The sequence below is a fragment of the Cavia porcellus genome, unplaced genomic scaffold (assembly GCF_034190915.1).
Source record: "Cavia porcellus strain 051 isolate PalLab524CR breed Dunkin Hartley unplaced genomic scaffold, mCavPor4.1 scaffold_1, whole genome shotgun sequence".
NCBI classification, from domain to species: domain Eukaryota; kingdom Metazoa; phylum Chordata; class Mammalia; order Rodentia; family Caviidae; genus Cavia; species Cavia porcellus.
In genome coordinates, this window is record NW_026947484.1 from 124549958 (window position 1) to 124572436 (window position 22479).

Genomic DNA, 22479 nt, shown 5'->3' on the forward strand with positions numbered 1-22479 from the left:
GACCCAGGCTTAGCTCACTCCACCAATCCCATTTGGGGAGGGAACAACTGACTGAAGTCACTGCTGCCCCTTGTACTTGCCAGTCCTGTTCGGTCCCAGATTGTTGTCCACCAGAGCCCCCCTATTTATGGAATGGCTCCACTCCCATCACTTACCACAGGTTAATGTAGGCACCCTGCCAACTCAGCTCTCTGTTTCACTTGCTGACCCCAAAACTCAATGTAACTGCGCCTCCAGTGAGTTGAAGTGGCAGGACCTCAGATGGCTTGGCAGGTCAGCCTTGGCTTGGCTTGGGACCTTGGATGGTCAGCAAGTCACCTTAAATTCTTCTTGGGATGAGAGAATTCATCTTCCTCTGTTTGGGGCTCCCCACTCTGTATTATGTTGAATTCTAAGTTGACTATATCAGAGAGCCTCTGTAGCCAGTTGTTATCTGTCCACCATCTTTGCTTCAAGCTCCATTGTGATGCTTGGGGGTTTCCGAAGATCCTTTGCAGCCCTCAGGAAGAAGTCACAGAAACTAGACGTGTTCTCAGCTCCAGGCTCTCAGCATCAAACTCACAGTAAGCACTTCCACACCAGGACTGGGCATACTGTTTATCTTTAAAAACACACAAATTTCTGATTCATCAGTCCTTTGTATTGTGTCTATTTAATAATCTCTACTCTGTCATTTTTATTGTTAATTTTACTCTTTTGGGAGTTGTTTTCTTTCTGTTCATCTAGCACCTTGAGTGGCAAACTTCAATCCCCTACTCCAGACATCTAGGAGCGCCTGGTGACTCTGAACACCATGGAGAATCCTCTGTTTTAAATTTCTTCTATGGAACATTCTAAAAAGCCTATAGCTATTATTGGGGTCAATCAAAACACTAGTCAATACTTCTTTACACTATTCAGACATGGAAATTGAAAAATTCAAGTGTCAGATATGCCTTTCAGGTGCTTCATTCTTACACAATAGTTTGAAAAACAGAACAAAACAAAATAAAATGTAAAACAAGGAGGGTTTGTTATCTACAACTCCTAAAGATAGCTTACCTTTGCAGACCATTTGTTGCTATTCATTGCATGGAATGCCAAAGAGACATTTCTAACATTCTTTTTGGAAATAAAAAGACAGAGAAGAAAGAAGGGCAGCTTTGCAGACACCCAAGGAACTAGTTATATTTGAAAGTCTTGAGGAACTGTTCTGATCCTTTCTCAAAGGACACAGTGAGAGACTATAAAAACCCCACATAGGAAATTATCACTCAAATTTTCACAGTACTAAGAATCTACTCCTGTGAATCCCTAGAAGATCTGAGACTCCTTTTCACAAAGCAAAATTCCAGTTATGCTTCAAGGACAGATAGATGAAGTCAGTGTAAAAAACCTTGGTAATATATCTAATATTCCTCATTGTTTTCACAGGCTCCTAACAGGTTCAACAACTTTTATTCTATTAGACAGACAACTCAATAGTTCTTAAATAATAGACACTAACTTCTTTCTTGGTATCTTCTGACAAGTTTTTCTTGGCTCAACTGGTAAGCCACATCATCCTATGGTAAATAGCACATGATCACCAGTTCATAGGGCTATAATCCCTTTCAGCAGGAAGTAACTACAATATACCGACAGAAATCTCCACTCAGAAATCCATTAGGAATTATGAGGATTTATTTCTCACAGGGGGTAAATAAGAGAGGAGATTCAGGCATGGCAATGTGGCTAGGGACATTGTTCATGAAATGTCAGTTGGAGACTTGTTAACCACAGATTTAGAAAGAGCTGTAGCTCCTGATCCCAACACCAAATACCAGTCTTTAGATACGAAGTTAAGTCAAACCTGGCACCTTATACCAGACCTCTAACACAGGATGAATCTGAGCCTTGTATCTGATACCCCATATCTGGCATGATATCTAGTATGTTTTTGATGGGGCAGCCTTGATTTAATGGGAGAAAGAATATATACAAGATGGGCACCCACTGACATCATCACCACTGCTCTCTTGTTTTTCTAGGGGCCCATTCTGCATGCAGCACATATCTTCTCTTTTTTTCTGTAGAGAATCTTTTCTCCTCAGGCACTTTCTTTTCCTCTTCTTCACTTTTGCCCTAAAATAAATGTTAAAATTTTACATTCATTTAGTATTGTGGCTAATTCTTTATATAGAACAGCAAGAGCCTGGAAAGCACTGCTGGTTACCACAATGTCTAGTAAAAATCAGATCAGACCAGATGAAATAGCAGGACATCTAGCAAGGAACAATCATGTGTCAAACATTGAAGAGTTGTAGTGAGGGTGAAATTCACCATCTCGGGAAATGGAAACTCTTGTCACTTGAGAACCCTGGAACCTGACAAACTCATAGAAGAAGTTCCAAGAGAATATAGACTCACTGCATTATTTGCTGCTGCCAACTGCATTAGTTTTGGGAGAAACATCATGGAAAAAGGTGAGAAATGTTCCTAATCCAAAACTAACTCTTTATGTAAACCACAAGACCTACATCTACAGGGATCATCACTGTTTCAAAAACCCTCACTACAACAAGGTTTGAAAGAAAATTGGCATTAAAATTTTTCTTATGATAGGTCCTGGTCTTTAATAAAATATGGCTCCAAAAATGGGGAGAGCAAAAGTAGCAGGAGAAAGTTGAAGTTCAGAAAGTGACCTTGGCAGTGACAGAGACTTGTCATCACCAATGTTTGTGGTGAGTTATTGGAACAATTCATAAAGGAGGTATAATTCCTAAGAGAACAAAAATATCAAGAGCTAAAATGGATTGCTCACCCACAGAGGGTCAAATCAGAAAGGAAACTTAGTGACAGCAGGCTTGGCATTCCCTCCCATATTAACAGGAGAGGGATCAGGCAAGAAAGCTCCAGTGTATTCTGTCCCCTGACAGTAGCCAGCAATAATCACCTTTTAAATTGGCTGACAGAGTGTCACATTTTTATATAGAATATGTTTTTTTCCTAAATCTATTCCTCCATCTCCTTAAAGTGAATTGAAAATTAACAAGCATATATTTCAAGAGGGAAAAGGAAATAAATCTTTCTACTTGGGGATTAACTCCTCTTAATCTCAAATGCTGGTGAGACTCCTAAAGTACGGAATAGTTAATTCTGTACAAATTGATCTTATACTTTCCCAACATCAAAGAATGAAGTCTCAAACAAAAAAGAAGTTAGAAGGGTTTTTATTGGAAAAGATGAAGGGGGAAAAAGACCCTGGTTTTTCTAGAGTGGATATCCAAAATATGGAATTTTCTCTGTGGATCCTAATTTCAGAATGTTTTATGGATAAGGCGAGCATGGGAATTACTCTGCTGCTTAGTTGCCATCTGTCACAAAATAGCCAATTGGGAATCTGGCACTCTAACCTAGCTCCTTAGTAGGTGGGTTTTAAATGAAATTTGGAATATAGAAAAAATAGTTAATTTGCATTCTAAATTTCTCAAATTCCAGGAAGCTTAGTAGGGATGATTTTCAAGTTCCTTTAATAGGGAGTGACTACATTCCATGTTGTATGATGAAATTTATTTTTGGTCCAAAGTTAGATCTCTGTCTATTCTTATTTTAATTACTGTTATTATAGTTTATCAATCAACTCTACATTAGGTCTTTTCTTTAGCTAGTTACCTTATTCATAAGCTAAAAAAATAGACTTTTAAAAAGTAGTTTCTTGAATGACTTCTCTCTTTTTTTTCAATTAAAAAAATTCTCCAGAAAGGTAGAGGACAGGGTAGAAAAGGGAGAAAGAAAGTAGAGCTCTTGAGGGCCAGAAGTTGCAGTGTGTAGTTTGAACTGTTTTTGTTTAGGCCTCACATTATCTCAGTGGAAACATCACTCTTCATAACACTTGGACCCAGAGGTTTTCTTGAGGAATCTTCCCCACTCAGGCTTTGAGCACAAACTGACCAAGTCTACCATACACTCATCTTTGGATGTTACAAAGTCTAAGACAATATCATCATTCCTTCAATGTCCATCTCTTCTCTGGCCGGTTCTTCCTTGAGAGTCAGGGTAGACTGGCCACCAGTTCTTACCACTACTCTTGCTGCCAGATGTTGGATGCTGGAGTTTCATTCTAGAGGTAGTTTCTAGGTTCTTTGTATCCTGAACAAAGAAATGGTCAAGATAAGTGAAAATGATAGCCAGGTTTTACTATGTAAAAGGTAAGAAAAGAAATGGGTCCTGCAGAGTGAGTTTGGGGCAAGTGAATGTAAGAAAATATGTACCCTATAATATAAATGGTCTATTGTGAGAGTAGAGTAGCCTAGAGGTTAGTGGGGACTGTCTTTTTCTACCCACTCCTCAGGCTGACCAGGTGAAGTCTATGCCTTCCTTGAGAAGTTCATGTATAGGGATTTGGGAGCTGTTCTGAACATACATTCTGGGGTTTTGTAGTTTACAGCACATGTCTACTACTCTAGCCTTCTTTGCAGGCCATAGTCTACTGACTCATTTCTCACTGAGAGAAAAATATCCCCATAATTTTTTATGAGGTGTTGAAAGAGTGGAGGTCTCCATCTTTATAGAGTTATTTCCTACTGAAAAGTCCTGTATGTGTGCCTACTGGGCTTTGTGTGCTCTCCAAATATTTTGTATGTTGTGATTCACCAGCTAAGTTAAAGAAAAAAGAAACTGTGAGAAAATAATGAGAAAAGACATAATGACTGTTAACTGTCTTTTCAACGGGAAAAAGAAAGGAACTTTACTTTTAGATTAGAGATATAGAACTCAAATATGAGGAGCAGGTTAGTTTTCCAAGCTTCCAGGGGAGGAGGAAATATGGTAGAGGGATGAGATATAAATGATGAGTGTGTGAGAGCTGTAGTCTGAACAAGTTTATCCAAATTATAGATTTTATTGAAAATAGGAGCCTTAATAAATGTGTCCATTTGAGATGTGATAAATTTGGATTGTTAGATGCATGTTTAGAGATTGAAAGATAAGTCTGAAGGACTGCAAGTAGAAATAGGATTGCAATGCTTTGCCTTAAAGAATGAATACCCTGGCCATTTGCCTCCCTATACTCTAAGTTTTTACTTATGTTAGCCCTAAAGTCAGTCATATAGTATATCACCATGACCTTACCTTGTCCTTCTGTTTGTCTCTTTTCCCTACATGAATTCCTGCACTGATGGCCTTCCTTTGTTTTCTGACTCTATCAATCCAAGCTTCAGTTTTGGCCGTGCTTATGAGACTCCTTCATGCTGAGGGATTGTGTCTAAGAGTAGTCCCTTTGGGCCTCCTTGGAGTTTGAATTAGATATTGACTCTGAGTGATCTTTCATCCTTTGTGCCATGCCATGGTCACAAACTGTGACAGGAAAGAAGCCTTTCCTTTTTGTCTATAGTCAGCAGGAATTACTTCTTTCCAACTTTTAATGAGCAAGTTTTAATGGTGTCGAGAGTAGACAGAAGGTAGTCACATCAGCCAGGGTCTGGCAGGACTCTGTTTAAGTACAGTTGGATAATTTGTTGTATTTGGCCTAGATTAATAAGATATTGTAAAAGTCTCACAGTTTCTGGGCCTACTATCATATCAAAAGGTAGATAATGCCTCCCATATAGTGTCTCAAATACACTCATATTCAAACCAGTTTTGGGGGTGTTGCAAACCTTCTTGAGGGGTACTGGCAACAACTGGAGCCAAGATTCACATGTATTTTCGCAATGTTTTTCCAGAGCTCACTTGAGGTTTTTATTGGTTCTGTAAATCTTTCTAGAAGACTGAGATCTCCATGTACAATGGAGATGATACTTTATTTCTAAATCATTTGCCATTATCTGAGTTATTTGAGAAATAAAAGAAGATACACTGTAACTCTTAAAGGACTAAATTCAAATCAGGGAATAATTTCCTTGAGGAGCACTTTGAATAACTCCATAGCCTTTGCTGAACATGTAGAAAAAGCCTCAGTTCAGCTCGTAAAATTGTAAGTTACTGCCAATATCTGTTTAAAGCCTCCATATGGTGGTGTATGGGTAAAGTCAGATTACCAATTTCCAAAAGGTATATCCCTTTCTTCTGTACAGGTTCTCAGAAGAGTTGTTTGAGGTTGGCAGAGTTGTTATAAGCACAGAATGGGCAAGATTTACAGATGTGTCAAGAGATTACCACCGGTCCTGTTATAGGCAGCTGAGTTAGTTAGAAACTATAGGCAGTGAGACAAGACGAGGTCCTTGAAGGAGCTGGTGCAGAAGCCCAGATATCTTGCAACTGTGGTGGAGACAGACACCTCCTTCTGTGGGCCAAGACTCAAGACAAAAGTTCAAACAAATACATCCATACTGATATTCTAAATAGTTCCTTATCACTCTGAGGAAGTCAGGAGTCACCGTTCCATTCCTTAGGGAAGAGCCACTGCTAAGAATGCCTACTTTCTACGTAACTCATTTCCCCATTTGTCCAAAATTTAATCAATTTTACCTGAACATTTAATCTTATTGGTTCACCACAGTTCTGTTGCACCTTATGCCCATCTGTCTTGTGAGTTTCTAGTTTCCCCACTGGAACCCGTTTTACCCTGTGATTTTACTCTATAAAAGTCACTAGAAAGACAGAGTTCCTGGCAACTCTTTGGGGATCCCCCCCTCTCTCCTTCTCCATCTCCCTCTCTTGCTCTCTCTGACAGAAGCTTTCTTTCTTAATATATTTTGTTCTTAACCTCTGTTGTTCCTAAAATTCATTCTTTGATTTTAGAGAACATGAACTCATGCCAGACACAGTAAATTGCGAGTTTATTGTCCTATATCATTACTAGTCCTGTGAAAATTCAAGTAACTATTTGCTATATAAGGACCTCTTCCCATGTAGAAAGAATAACAAAGAGTTTATATAGAGCTCCATCATTTCCCTTCAGGAAAGACAATTTATTTTCTGAACACCACGATAGTCCCTTTATGATTTCCCCTTGTCCTAAGGCCCATTTACCTTTCTGTGGGTACAGACTGGTTTTAATGACCTCACATAAATTGGAAAAACTTTAGCATGTTGAGGGGTTATAAGGCTACTTTTTTATTTCAAAAAGAAAGCAAAACAGAGAAAAGGGTAGAAATGATACAGAATTTCAAAAAACAACATTAAGAAATCATCATTAGTTGATATATTACATATTGCCATCTCAGAAGTGTTATTCAAGTTACAAAATCAAAGCATAAAAAAGGACAACAAAATTATGACAGTACAAACCATTCTGTTTTATGAACTATAAAAAACTTAGTAGTATGGTTATCTATCTCACACACTTAAACATATATTCAGTTATATGTGTATACCTACAGATTGTTCTTTCCTTTCCTCTGATGAAGATATATAAATGGCAAATTAATACATGAAGAAATGTTCACCATCATTGGTCATTTGTGAAATGCAAATTAAAACAGTATTGAGATTTCATCTCATTCTAGAAAGAATAGCTGCCATCAAGAAATCAACTAATAACAAATGTTGGCAGGGCTGCGGGGAAAAGCGAAACTTCTCCACTGTTGGTGGGAGTGTACACTGGTGCAGCCACTGTGGAAATCAGTATGGTGATTCCTCAAAAAACTAGGATTGCAAGTTCAACCCAACCCAACGATTCTTCTCCTGGGTACTTTTCCAGAAAAATTGAAAAGTTCATGTCACAGTAATATATGTGCACCCATGTTTATAGCAGCATAATTTGTAATAGCTAAATCTTTGAAACAACCAAAATGCCCATTAACTGCAGAATGGATAGAAAAGATGTGGTATTTTTATACAATGTAACATTACTCATCCATAAAAAGGATGATCTTTGGCTTTTATAGGTAAATGGAGGCAACTGGAAATTATCCTCATAAGTGAAACAAATCAGACTCATATTTGTAAATATTGTATTGTCTCTCTAGTGTAAAAATAATAAAAAATGAAAGAGTAATAATATTCAAAATGTATAATAGATATTGTAATAATGAAAGGGAAAGTAAGTGCGCTAAAGGACATAATTGTATGTAAGTTTAAGTGTGTAAGATAGCCATATAACTAGGTTTTTGTTGGATCACTGAACAGAATGGTTTACACTGTCAGTTTGTCCACTTTGTATGCTTTGATTTTGTAACTTGAACAACTATTTCTAAGATGACAATATGTAATTTATTTCTTATTATATTATTAATATATTTTTTGAAACTGCATTATTTCTAACCTTTTTGTCAGTTTGCTTTTTTCTCTAAATAAAAAAATATAAACTTGTACATATATATCCATAAGATTTGTTTGAGGAATCACCATACTTATTTCCACAGTGGCTTCACCAGTCTACACTCCCACCAACAGTGGAGAAGTGTTGCTTTTTCCCCACAGCCCTGCCAACATATGCTATCAGTTGATTTCTTGATGGCAACCATTCTTTCTGGAGAGAGATGAAATCTCAGTGCTGTTTTAATTTGCATTTCTCAAATGACCAGTGATGGTAAACATTTCTTCATGTATTTATTACACTTTTGTATATGTTCCCTTGAGAAATTGTGTTCATCTCAGATGTCCATTTTTGGAGAGGGTCTTTGAATTAGGGGGGTTTGATGTTTTTCAATTCTTTATATGTTCCAGATATAAGTCCTTTGTCTAAGGGAATATTGGCTAAAGTTCTTTCCCATTCTGTTTACTTTTCACTGTGTTGGTGATTTCTTTTGAAGTGCAAAGACTTTTTAATAATGCGAGATACCAGGTTTTGATTCTTTGAAGTATTTTCTATGAGGCTTGGGTTTTATTTATGAATTCTCTGCCTACAACCATGTATTCAAGATTTCTATCTATTTTGTTTTTCAATAGATTTAGTGTTTCTGTTTTAATATTTAGATCTTTTATTCATTTTGACTTTAGTTTAGTGTATGGTGATAGACATAGGTCTAGTTTAGTCTCAGCATGTGGAAAACCAATTTTTCCAACATCTTTTATTAAAGAGGATATCCTTTTTCCAGTGAACATTTAGGCCCTTTGTCAAATATAAGGTGGTTGAGCATCTTTGTAGTTGCGTTTGCATCTCCTAATCTGTTCCATTGATATTCAGGTCTATTTCTTAGCCAGTACCATGTTGATTTTATCACTGTAGCTTTGTAGTACAATTTCAAGTCAGAAATTGAAATGTCTCCTGCCTTGCCTTTGGTGCCCAAAATCACCTTTGTTATTCTAGGTTTCTTCTGTTTCCAAATGAATTTTTGGAGTCTTTTCTCTAGATCTGTAAGGCATGTTAATGGTATTTTCACTGGGATTGCATTGAATCTGTATAACAATCTTGGGAGTATGGCCATTTTCACAATGTTGGTTCTTCCTAACCAGTAGCAAGGAGTATCCTTCCATTTTCTAATATTCTCTTCAAGTTCCTTGTTTTGAATAATATAATTTTCATGATATAGTTCTTTTACATTTTAGTTAGGTTGAATCCTAAGTGTTTCATTTTTTTAGATGCTATTGTGAAAGGCACTATTTCCATAATTTCTATCTCAGTGAGATTTTTGTGTGTGTACAGGAATGCTATGGATTATTGAGTGTTGACTTTGTATCCGGCTATGCTACTGAATTTTTTTATTACCTCTAATAGTCTTTTAATGGAGTTTTTTGGGTCCCTATATAAAGTATCTTGTCATCAGCAAATAGTGATGTTATCTTCCTCCTTTCTTATCATTATTCCTTTTATTGATCTCTCTTGTCTGATTTTTCTGGCTAATATTTCCACAACTATATTGAATAGGAATGGTGATAGTGGACATTTTTGTCTTGTTCCTGATTTTAGAATGAAAGCTTTCGTTTTTGTCCATTTAGTATAATGTTGGCTATGTTTGTGTATTAGTCAGGGTTTTACTAGAGAGAATAGGTATAACATGAGATATACAGATGTAAAAGAAACAACAAATTTGGCTTATGATGATCAGTTACAGAGTCCACTGAGGAAGTGTGCAGAGGCTGTCTACACACTGGAGGCCAAAGGATTCAATCCAAGGTCTGGAGTTCACCCTAGTGTCTTGTGCAAGTCCACACTAGCAGGTTGATGGGTCTGTGACAGAGGCTGAAGTGTCTATGATGAAAGGCTGAAGAATCTACATGGGAAGCCAGGAGATGATGTCCAAACTAAAGGCCTGCAGACTGGAGCTTTAAACTAGTTCCAGATACACACAGACATGCGTATAAAGGCTCCTAACATGCTGTAACTGTCCTTTGTACAAATGGAAATGCAATAATTTCCCTACCAGAATACACACTGTAACTTTTCTTTGGTTGATGGTTACTCTTATCAGTTTATAACCTTAATATAACACAAGTTTAACAATTCCCCAAAAAACAGCATTAAATCTAACATTATGTTACATTAAAATCACATTTGAGGAGAAATAGTAATCATAATCATCTTTTCTGTAACTGATCACGGGGTCATAGCTGATATTTAGAACTTCCTTCTTCCACTACCCATTCTGTATTCTCTTGGCCTTCAGCAAGCACCTCAGCATGTCTAAGTTCTTTCCCTGGGGGAGTGACCCATATCTTCATTCCTGAAGGTTCTGGACCACTTGTTACCTTTCTGGATTAGGTTGCTGTAATTTTCCACTAACCTTAATGACAGAGGATGGTAGTACTAAAAGGCGTCTAAGGAATCTCCTGCACTCTACATATATTCTTCTTTTCTTCCATTGTGGAGTAGTAATCCAACTTCCCCTTGGTAGTCTGGGTCAGTCACCCCGGCCAAAACTGTGACTCACTTTTTAGCTTATTTCCTCAGAGGCATTAAGAGACCAAAATGACCAGGAGGAAGTCTTAGCTTCCAGTTCAGTGGTACCATTGTTGTGCTTCCTGGTATAAGCCTTCCATCCTCCTGAACCAAAACTTCTAGGCCAGCCAAATGTGAAGTCATGGGGACAGGAAGCAAAAATTTTTCTAGCGGATCACTATGGGTAATGGTGAGTGGCACCATTCCTAATTCCACCCCTTAATTCCCGGAACCATGAATCCTGGCTATGGGAGACACAGTGCCATATAATGGATGTTGATTTAAAGCATATACAGCTTGTTGAAGTACCTTACCTCAGCCTTGCAAACTGTTGCCACCTAGCTGGCACTGTAAGGCCATTCCATCTTTCTATCAATCCAGTTGCTTCTGGATGGTAAGCGACATGGCAGGACCAGTGAATTTCATGAGCATGAGCCCACTATCTCACTTCTTTAGTTGTAAAATGTGTTCCTCGGTCAGGGGCAATGCTATGTGGAATTCCATGATGGTGGATACGGCATTCTGTGATTCCATGGATGGTAGCTTTAGCAGAAGCATCATGTACAGCAAAGGCAAAGCTATATTCAGAATACATATCTATGCCAGTGAGGACAAAGTGCAGTCCCTTTCATGATGGAAGTGGTCCAATATAATCAACCTGCCAGCAAGTTGCAGGTTGATCACCTCAGGGAATACTGCCATATCGGTGACTCAGTATTGGTCTCTGCTGCTGCCATACTGGGCATTCAGCAGTAGCTGTAGCTAGATCAGCCTTGGTGAGTGGGAGTCCATGCATATCCTCCATCCCTACACCCATGGACACTCTGTTCGTAGGCTCATTGGGCAATGACTGGGGTGGCTGAAGAAGGAAGTTGGCCACTGTCCAGAGAATGAGTTATCTTATTCATTTGATTATTAAAGTGGTCTTCTGCTGATACATTTGGTGAGCATTTACATGGGAAACACATATTTTTACATCTTTTCCCCATATAAAGAGGTCTATCCATATACCTTTTCCCCAAATATCTTTGTCACCAATTTTCCAATTATGTTCCTTCCAAATTTTTGACCATCTGGCTAGACCATTGGCTACAGCCCATGAATCAGTATACAGTCTCACATCTGGCCATTTCTTCTTCCAGGAAAAATGTACTACCAAGTGCACTGCTCAAAGTTCTGCCCACTGTGATGATTTTCCTTCACCACTGTCTTTTAAGGATATTCCAGAAAGGAGCTGTAATGCTACAGCTATCCACTTGGGGGTGGTGCCTGTATAACGTGCAGAGCCATCCATAAACCAGGCCCTAGCCTTCTTGTCCTCTGACAACTGATCATATAGTACACCCCACAAGGCCATAGTTGCATGCTGGGTAACTGAAGGCACCATAGCAGGTATAGGAGCCATAAGGATCTGGGCAATGTCATCATGTAATTTACTTGTAACTTCCAGGCCTGCCCTGGCTAGGTCATGAATATACCGCTTCTATTCAATGATAGACTGTTGCTGTGCACATCCAACTTTATGACTTGGTAGGTCAGATAATACCCATGCCATGATTGGCAACTCAGGTCACATGGTGACTTGGTGTCCCATAGTCAAGCATTCAGGTTCCACTAGGGCCTAGTAGCAGGGCAACAGCTGTTTCTCAAAGAAAGAGTATTTGTCTGCAGATGATGGCAAAGTGTTACTCTGAAATCCCTAAAGGTCTCTGCTGTAATTCACAATGGGGGCCTGCCAGTGACTCCAGCCAGCATCTTTATTTGTTACTGACACCTCAAGTATCGTTGGATCTTTTGGATCATATGGTCCCTATGGAAGAGCAGCCTTGACTTGTACAGCCTTTTCCTGTTCTGAGCCCCACTCAAAATGAGCAGTTTTCTGAGTCACTCGGTAAATGGGATGGAGTAAGACACCTAAATGAGGAATGTGTTGCCTCCAAAATCCAAATAGGCCCACTGAGCATTGTGCCTCCTTTTTGGTTGTAGGGGAATCCAGATGCAACAATTTATATTTTACCTTAGAAGGGATATCTCTACATGCTCCACACCACTGGATTCCCAGAAATTTCACTGAGGTAGAAAGACCTTGAATTTTTGTTGGATTTATTTCCCATCCTCTGGCTCTCAAATGCCTTACTAACAACTCCAGTGTTGTTGTTACCTTCTGTTCACTAGGTCCCATCAGCATAACATCATCAATGTAATGGACCGGTGTGATATCCTGTGGCAGAGAAAAGCTATCACGATCCCTTCAAACCAAATTGTGATGTAGGGCCGGCGAGTTAATATACCCCTGAGGTAAGACAGTGAAGGTATATTGCTGGCCTTGTCAGATAAAAGCAAATTGTTTCTGATGATCCTTATGGATAGGTATGGAGAAAAAGGTATTTGCCAAAGCGATAGCTGCATACCAAGTTTGCCAGGAGATGTTAATCAGTTCAAGCAAGGAAACCACATCTGGTACTGCAGCTGTGATTGAAGTCACCACCTGATTCAGTTTATGGTAATCTGTGGTCATTCTCTAAGACCCATCTGTCTTTTGCACAGGCCAAATGGGGGAATTAAATGGAGATGTGGTGAGCACCACCACCCCTGCATCCTTCATGTCCTTGATCATGGCAGTAATCTCTTGGATCCCTCCAGGAGTGTGATACTGCTTCTGGTTTATTATTTTACCAGGCAAAGACAACTCTAGTGGCTTCCACTTGGCCTTCCAAACATGATAGCCCTCACATTACAGATTGGGTAACCAATGTGAGGATTCTGTCAAGTACTAAGTACATCAATCCCAATTATACATTCTGGAACAGGGGAAATAACTACAGGGTGTATCTGAGGACATATTGGACCCACTGTAAGTCGGACCTTTGCTAAAACTCCATTGATCACCTGGCCTCCATAGGCCTCCACTTTTACTGGAGGGCCACAGTGATGTTTTGGATCCCCTGGAATCAGTGTTAGTTCAGAACCAGTGTCCAGTTGTCTGAGAAATGTCTGATCATTTCCTTTCCCACAGAGGACAGTTACTTAGACAAAAGGCCTTAGGTCCTTCTGAGGAAGGATGGGAGTAAGACTAACAGTGTAAACTTTTGACTCATCAGAATCCTTTTCCAAGGGGACCAGGCCTCCCCATCATTCAAGGGGTTCTGGGTCTGTAAACTGGCTCAGATCTGGGAAATGGTTTAGGGGCCATGATTCTCTATTACCATGATTTGATGTAAGGTTCTGTTTATTTGCCTGTAAATTTTTTTGATTATATAAATCTAGTAAAATTTTTGTAGGCTTCCTGTCTATTTCACTTCTAGGAACACCATGGCTAATCAGCCAATGCCAGAGATTTGCATGTGTCAAATTATTCTGGTCATTGTTCCATTTCTGCTGTCCCTTTTGGTAATTATGTGGACCCTGCTTTTGGAGATTATGTGTTGCCACTTGACCTCTGCCACTCCAAGCCCATTGCCCTTAAATGTCCTAGTTGAGTAACCTAGGTCCCCACTGTAAGGTCTGGCATGCAAAGAAGAGCAATAACAGGGCCCTCCAGGGATGCTGGTTCTCCCCTCACAAATCTGTTTCTCAAGGTGCTTGTGAAGGGTATGTTTTCTGGATCATCCCAATGTGGAGGATTAGGTTTAACTTGACAGATCCACACTAGCATTCCCATTTCCCTGACCCTTTGAATCCCCTCATCAATAGTAAACTATGGAATATCAGGCATCTCCAACTCAGTCACAGTAGGCCATCTTTTGATACATATGTCTGCCAACCATCCAAATAAACTATTAACTTTCTTCACTCCATGAGTTATGATGTTAAATTCAGAATCCCTACTTAATGAGCCCATGTCAACAAATTCAGCCTGATCCAGGTGTACTTTTTTGCCACCATTATCCCACACTCATAAAATCCAGTCCCATGCTTGCTCCTCAGGCCTCTGCCTATAAGAGTTGGAAAACTCAAGAAGCTCTTTGGGAGTATAGTGAACCTCTTCATGGGTCACACTGGATATCATCTCACCTTTAGGAGATTTTTGTGATTTGAGCCTGGTTATGGGCCTGGAGGCAAAAATGGGTGTTGAGGGTAGGTCCTGAGAAGCATCAGCATAATCTTGTTTTGTCAGCACAGTATTAGCTTCCAGAAGTATACTAGAACCCTCCAACACAGCAGAGGGTAGAGATGGTGATGCCTTTGCCACTTCAAGTGGGGAAATCTCTCCTTCAGGCAAGATAACTTCATAAGCATACTGAAATTCAGTATCTTTAATTTTGTCAGAATCCTCTCATATATCTCCATCCAATTTATAGGATCCTATTCTTTTCCAACAGTGCCTTCACCTTTGATTCAGATACTTTTCAAGGCTGAGCATTAAATTTCTAGTGCAACCAATCAAATTATGAGGGACTGTGTTTGGGTTTCTGCAATCTCAGCCTTGCAGCTAAAAGAGAGGAAACTTTCACTCATGATACACTGAGAAACTTTTAAATTTCTTATCTGTTTCTGGAGATGGGATTTTTCCTTCATTAGTTTTTCTAAAGAGGCTAAGTCCAACCATCCAGCATCATTATATTGTCTACTCTGCCAAAGATATTCAAAATTAGTTTTTACAGAGTCACTAAATTTCTGACATCTCACAACTGGTGCATTAGGATAATCAAATGAATCTATGAGACATATGATTTTAAACAGTTCATACCAAGGATTATCAGTATATTCCACAGAAGTACAAGCGGAGGCCTTGGTGTCTTCAGGTCTCACCAAATTGCAGAACCAACTCCAGGAACCTCTAACACTATTAAAGAATGCCATTATTCTAATTCTGTTTCTCTAGGATCAGTACTAAAATCTGTATTAGTCAGGATTTTACTAGAGAGAGCAGATATAACATGAGGTATACAGATGTAAAAGAAACAACAAGATTGGCTTACGATGGTCAGCTACAGAGTCCAATGAGGAAGTGTGCAGACGGTGTCTATACACCAAGGTCTGGAGTTCACCCTAGCATCTTGTGCAAGTCCACACCAGCAGGCTGATGGATCTGCAACAGAAGGCCAAAGGCTCAAATAATGAAAGGCTGAAGAGTCTACACTGGAAGCCAGGGGATGACATCCAAACCACAGGGGAAGACTGGAGTTTCTCCCAAGAATAGAATGCATTTACCCTTCCTGCTTCCCTTTTATACCTTCATGTGATAAGACACCCTAGGGTGGGTCTTCCACACCCTTGTGTGTAGAGTTGCTAAGCCCATTTAGTTAAACTTCTGAATGTCTCAAATTGACACAATCAATCAACCACTACTGTTTGTCATAGATGGCCATTATGAGACTGAGGTAGATACCATCTAATCTGAGTTTCTGTAGGGTTCTTATCATGAACAAGTGTTGGACATTATCACAAGCTTTTTCTGTGGCTATTGAGTTGATTTTGTGGTTTTTATTTCTGGCTCTGTTAACGTGGTGTATTACATTTATTGATTTGCATCTGTTAAACCATTCCTGCATTCCCGGAATAAATCCCACTTGGTTGTGATATATAACTTTCTTGACTTGCTGCTTTCTGTTTGTCAGTATTTTATTGAGAATCTTTGCATCAATGTTCATTAGTGAGATTGGCCTATAGTTCTTTTTGGTTGGGTCTTTCTCTGGTTTTGATGTCAGAGTAATATTTGCCTCCAGGAATGAGTTAATGTGGATTGTTTCCCTTTCAATTTCATTGAACAGTTTAAGGACTATTGGCATTATATATTCTAAGTTCCTTGTAGAATCCATCTGTGAATCCATCAGGACCTGAGTTTTTCTTTTTCTTTTTCTTTCTTTCTTTCTTTTTTTTTTTTTTTTTTGTCTTTTTCGTTTTTATCGGTACCAGGGATCGAACTCACAACTGCCTGCTTGCAAGGCAGGCGCTTATGCCGCTGAGCTAAATCCCCGGCCCCCCTGAGTTTTTCTTTATTGGTAAGTTTTTGATCACATTTTCAATTTCAGTAGTTGATATTGAAAAGTCAATCACTGATATTAAAAATTATTACATCTTTTTGATTGGGCTTTGGTAGTTCATATGTTTCTAGAAATCTGTCCATTTCCTCTGTGAGTAGAGATTTTCAAAGTAGGTGTCTATGATCTTTTGAATTTCCATGGGATCTGTAGTAATTTCTCTCTTTTCAGTCCTTATTGCATGAATTTGAGCTTTTCTTTCTTTTTATTGGTAGGGCTGGCTAGAGATTTATGAATTTCGTTTATTCTCTCAAAAAACCAGCTCTTCGATTCATTAATTCTTTGTATTTTTTTGTTTCAATTGCATTAGTTCTATTTTGATTTTTATAATTTCCATTTGTCTATAGACTTTGGTTTCAACTTCTTCTTCCTTTCCTAGAACTTGACATGTAGCATTAAGTTGTTTATTTGTCTTTGTTGCATTTTCTTCATATGACAATTTAGTGTTATATATTTCATAGGACTGATTTTCATTGCATCGCACAGGTTTTGATATGTTGTATCTGCACTTTCATTGAATTGTATGTATTGCTTTACTCCTTTAATTTCAACTGTAACTCACTGGTTGATCAGAGGGTTGTTAGTTTATATATATATATATAATCATGTATATAGGCAGGTTTTGCAATTTCTTTTGCCATTAATTTCCAATTTCAGTGCACTATTGTCAGATAATATGCATGGGATAAATTCAATCCCTTTGCATTTAGTTAAGAATGTTTTATGGATTAGTATGTAGTCTATTTTGGAGAATGCACAGTGAACAAGAATGCATATTCTGATGTGACTTGATAGAACATGCTGTACAAGTCTACTAAATTGATGGGTTCACAAGTGTGATTCAGTTCTGTTATTTGTTTGCTGATCTTCTGTCTAGTTGATCTTTCTCTTTGTGTCAATGGAGTGGTAAGGTCCCCCATTACAATTGTGCCCTTGTGTATTTGGTTTTTCATGTCCATTAGTATTTCTCTTATATAGTTGGGTGCTTCTGTATTTGGCGGATATATATTTATAATTTCTAGTTCTTCCTCTGGAATTTTTCCACTAATGAGTATGTAGTGACCTTCTTTATTTCTTTTAATCATTTTAGGTTGGAATTTCACATCATCTGAAAATAGAATAGGTATCCCTGTGTTTTCTGAATTCATGTTGCACGGAATACTGTTTTCCATCCTTTGACTTGTAATCTATGAGTTTCCTTTTGAGTCAGATGTGCTTCTTGTTTACAACAAAGTGTGAGATCCTGTTTCTTGATCCATTCTGTCAATCTATTTCTTTGGATAGGTGAACTGAGGCCATTTACATTGATGGATATAACTGATATATGCTGGCTCATCTTTGTCATGTTCCTGTTGTTGGTTGTCTACTTTTCCCCCTTGTTTAATTGCTTGCTCTGTCTAGTGGTTTCTTTCTGTTGTTGTGCTGGAGAGTGTGGACATATTTATCTTTACCTAGTATGTTTTTCAATACTCTTTCTAGGGTTGGTTTGGTGGACATGAATTTCTTCAGTTTTTTTTTTTTTCATGGAAATATCTTGTTTCTCCATTAAATTTGAAAGACATTTTTACTGGATACATAAGTCTGGGTTGAAAGTTGTTTTCTTTTAGGGCTTGAAATACTTAATTCAAAACTCATCTTAACCTGAAGGCTTGTGCTGAAAAGTCTGCCATTATTCTAGTGAACTTTCCTTATTAGACAAGTTGTATCTTTTCTCTCACAGCTTTTAACATGAGGTTCCAGAATGGTGGCAACATAGAGAAGCTTTTCTTCACAATGAGGATCACAGAGCTCAATGATCCAGCCCCTACAGCCAAGAGAGAGAAAAGCCTGGCTACTGCTCCAGCTGGAAGCAAAACTTGGCTGCATCCACAGGGCACTGATTTTAGGTGCAAGAAAAATACACAAATTCTGAGGGTAAGATGGTTTCCATCTTGAATTGCAAAGAGCCCCTGAGAGGGCAATTTGTAAAGATGTAAGGGTGAAGCCAAAGATGCAATGGAGACCCCCAAGTTTGGAAAAGCCAGGAACGTGGATCATCCAAGGAAAGCTGAAAAAAGTGAGCAGAGAGGGTTTAAGAGAGAAGCTACAGGAACTGATATCCCTGGAAGTGCTGTGAGGGTGGAGTCATCCAAGCCTTTTGGAGCTTGCAGCTAGATTGCTTCAAATGCTGAGCATGGAACTCTAGGACTTAATGTTTGTCTTACTGGATGTTGGACTTGCTTTGTTTCCAATGCTTTATAGTCACCTGCTTGTAACTTTTGGAATGGTAATGTTTATCTTGTGCTTTTGCATTTCAGAAATGTTTAACCTTGTTTCATTTGTACAGGGTGTTACAGTTAAGAGTTTGCCATAGATCTCGGAGGAGACTTAGGACTTGGACTTTTTAGCAATGCTGAAGCTGTTAGGACTTTGGCAACTCCTGGAGGTGGAATAAATGTCTTTTGAATAAAGGATGTGCATGATCCCTGGGGTCCAGGGGTGGAATGTCATGGTTTATGTCTGTGGCCCCCAGGCCTCATGCATTTTCACTGTGCATTTGTGATTGATTCATTGTCTAGTGCTTGGATTAATGGTGTCAGTGCTACACCCACATAGGGGTGGAGCAGGATGTAATGTAATGGCAGGAAGAAGATTTGTCTCACTCTCTTGCTGGTTTCTGCCTTGCTGTTTGCAGCCACCATGAACTGCGGTCCTGCCATGCCACCCTAACTTGGGGCCAACTGACTATGGACTGAAACTTCCAAAAACTGTAAGAAATAAATCTTTCCTTTCCCAGCTTGGTGCATCAGCACCAAGTTTGTCTCAGCAACAAGCAAAAAGTAACTAAGACACACTGTTCACACACTCTACTTAAAAAAGGGTAAACTATTTTATCTTTCTGGTTCACCAGAATGCTTGATGTTTTTCTCATAAAAAGAAACTTGAGGATCCACACCATGCTGGAACGTAGGACTCTGGGAAGCCAAGCCAGCACCTCCCCTCCCTGTAAGCGGAGGCAGGGTGGCAGCCTGCAGCCCTTCCAGGGGGAGAACTAGCAGTGTCTCCTGAGATCCACACCATGCTGGAACTTAGGACTCTGGGAAGCCAAGCCAGCACCTCCCCTCCCTGTAAGCGGAGGCAGGGTGGCAGCCTGCAGCCCTTCCAGGGGGAGAACTAGCAGAGTCTCCTGAGATCCACGCCATACTGGAACTTAGGACTCTGGGAAGCCAAGCCAGCACCTCCCCTCCCTGGTAAGCGGCGGTAGTTTAGCCCACTGCGGCCCTTCCAGGGGGAGAACTAGCAGTGTCTCCTGAGATCCACACCATGCAGGAACTTAGGACTCTGGGAAGCCAAGCCAGCACCTCCCCTCCCTGTAAGCGGAGGCAGGGTGGCAGCCTGCAGCCCTTCCAGGGGGAGAACTAGCAGTGTCTCCTGAGATCCACACCATGCTGGAACTTAGGACTCTGGGAAGCCAAGCCAGCACCTCCCCTCCCTGTAAGCGGAGGCAGGGTGGCAGCCTGCAGCCCTTCCAGGGGGAGAACTAGCAGTGTCTCCTGAGATCCACGCCATACTGGAACTTAGGACTCTGGGAAGCCAAGCCAGCACCTCCCCTCCCTGGTAAGCGGCGGTAGTTTAGCCCACTGCAGCCCTTCCAGGGGGAGAACTAGCAGTGTCTCCTGAGATCCACGCCATGCTGGAACTTAGGACTCTGGGAAGCCAAGCCAGCACCTCCCCTCCCTGTAAGCCGAGGCAGGGTGGCAGCCTGCAGCCCTTCCAGGGGGAGAACTAGCAGTGTCTCCTGAGATCCACGCCATGCTGGAACTTAGGACTCTGGGAAGCCAAGCCAGCACCTCCCCTCTCTGTAAGCCGAGGCAGGGTGGCAGCCTGCAGCCCTTCCAGGGGGAGAACTAGCAGAGTCTCCTGAGATCCACGCCATGCTGGAACTTAGGACTCTGGGAAGCCAAGCCAGCACCTCCCCTCCCTGGTAAGCGGCGGTAGTTTAGCCCACTGCAGCCCTTCCAGGGGGAGAACTAGCAGTGTCTCCTGAGATCCACACCATGCTGGAACTTAGGACTCTGGGAAGCCAAGCCAGCACCTCCCCTCCCTGTAAGCCGAGGCAGGGTGGCAGCCTGCAGCCCTTCCAGGGGGAGAACTAGCAGTGTCTCCTGAGATCCACGCCATGCTGGAACTTAGGACTCTGGGAAGCCAAGCCAGCACCTCCCCTCTCTGTAAGCCGAGGCAGGGTGGCAGCCTGCAGCCCTTCCAGGGGGAGAACTAGCAGAGTCTCCTGAGATCCATGCCATGCTGGAACTTAGGACTCTGGGAAGCCAAGCCAGCACCTCCCCTCCCTGGTAAGCGGCGGTAGTTTAGCCCACTGCAGCCCTTCCAGGGGGAGAACTAGCAGTGTCTCCTGAGATCCATGTCATGCTGGAACTTAGGACTCTGGGAAGCCAAGCCAGCACCTCCCCTCCCTGTAAGCGGAGGCAGGGTGGCAGCCTGCAGCCCTTCCAGGGGAAGAACTAGCAGTGTCTCCTGAGATCCACGCCATACTGGAACTTAGGACTCTGGGAAGCCAAGCCAGCACCTCCCCTCCCTAGTAAGCGGCGGTAGTTTAGCCCACTGCAGCCCTTCCAGGGGGAGAACTAGCAGTGTCTCCTGAGATCCATGCCATGCTGGAACTTAGGACTCTGGGAAGCCAAGCCAGCACCTCCCCTCCCTGTAAGCGGAGGCAGGGTGGCAGCCTGCAGCCCTTCCAGGGGGAGAACTAGCAGTGTCTCCTGAGATCCACGCCATGCTGGAACTTAGGACTCTGGGAAGCCAAGCCAGCACCTCCCCTCCCTGTAAGCCGAGGCAGGGTGGCAGCCTGCAGCCCTTCCAGGGGGAGAACTAGCAGAGTCTCCTGAGATCCACGCCATGCTGGAACTTAGGACTCTGGGAAGCCAAGCCAGCACCTCCCCTCCCTGGTAAGCGGCGGTAGTTTAGCCCACTGCAGCCCTTCCAGGGGGAAAACTAGCAGTGTCGCCTGAGATCCACGCCATGCTGGAACTTAGGACTCTGTGAAGCCAAGCCAGCACCTCCCCTCCCTGGTAAGCGGTGGTAGTTTAGCCCACTGCAGCCCTTCCAGGGAGAGAACTAGCAGTGTCTCCTGAGATCCACACCATGCTGGAACTTAGGACTCTGGGAAGCCAAGGCAGCACCTCCCCTCCCTGTAAGCGGAGGCAGGGTGGCAGCCTGCAGCCCTTCCAGGGGGAGAACTAGCAGTGTCTCCTGAGATCCACGCCATGCTGGAACTTAGGACTCTGGGAAGCCAAGCCAGCACCTCCCCTCCCTGGTAAGCGGCGGTAGTTTAGCCCACTGCAGCCCTTCCAGGGGGAGAACTAGCAGTGTCTCCTGAGATCCACACCATGCTGGAACTTAGGACTCTGGGAAGCCAAGCCAGCACCTCCCCTCCCTGTAAGCGGAGGCAGGGTGGCAGCCTGCAGCCCTTCCAGGGGGAGAACTAGCAGTGTCTCCTGAGATCCACACCATGCTGGAACTTAGGTCTCTGGGAAGCCAAGCCAGCACCTCCCCTCCCTGTAAGCGGAGGCAGGGTGGCAGCCTGCAGCCCTTCCAGGGGGAGAACTAGCAGTGTCTCCTGAGATCCACTCCATACTGGAACTTAGGACTCTGGGAAGCCAAGCCAGCACCTCCCCTCCCTGGTAAGCGGCGGTAGTTTAGCCCACTGCAGCCCTTCCAGGGGGAGAACTAGCAGTGTCTCCTGAGATCCACGCCATGCTGGAACTTAGGACTCTG

The 22479-nt window shown here is 41.6% G+C and overlaps 1 pseudogene; it reads right to left on the reverse strand.

Moving 5' to 3' along the window:
* Positions 1–10723: 10723 nt before the first annotated feature.
* The window catches only part of LOC100734309 (uncharacterized), a 52918-nt pseudogene continuing 41162 nt past the window's right edge, over positions 10724–22479 (reverse strand).